We start from the raw sequence: 242 nt of genomic DNA on the forward strand, positions 1-242 counted from the left end.
TTATGTACAGAAATTATTTGGTCATTCATTTTTTGCAATTCATAGTCATTCCCAACAGACATAACAGACAAAAATTCAATGCATCACACGTGGTTCAGACACAGCTTGCCTGTGATTGTACATTTGGCCAGTAGGTGGTTTCGTGTGCACATGAAGCTTCGAACCAGTTGGCTCAAGTGGTTCAATGCCTCATGAGGCTTCACCTCACCATCACTAGTCGTGACACACAGCTTGCTGTTTGG

The sequence above is a fragment of the Nelusetta ayraudi genome, unplaced genomic scaffold, assembly GCF_046127955.1.
Source record: "Nelusetta ayraudi isolate G7.1 ecotype Tasmania unplaced genomic scaffold, CSIRO-AGI_Nayr_v1 ptg000050l, whole genome shotgun sequence".
Classification (NCBI taxonomy): domain Eukaryota; kingdom Metazoa; phylum Chordata; class Actinopteri; order Tetraodontiformes; family Monacanthidae; genus Nelusetta; species Nelusetta ayraudi.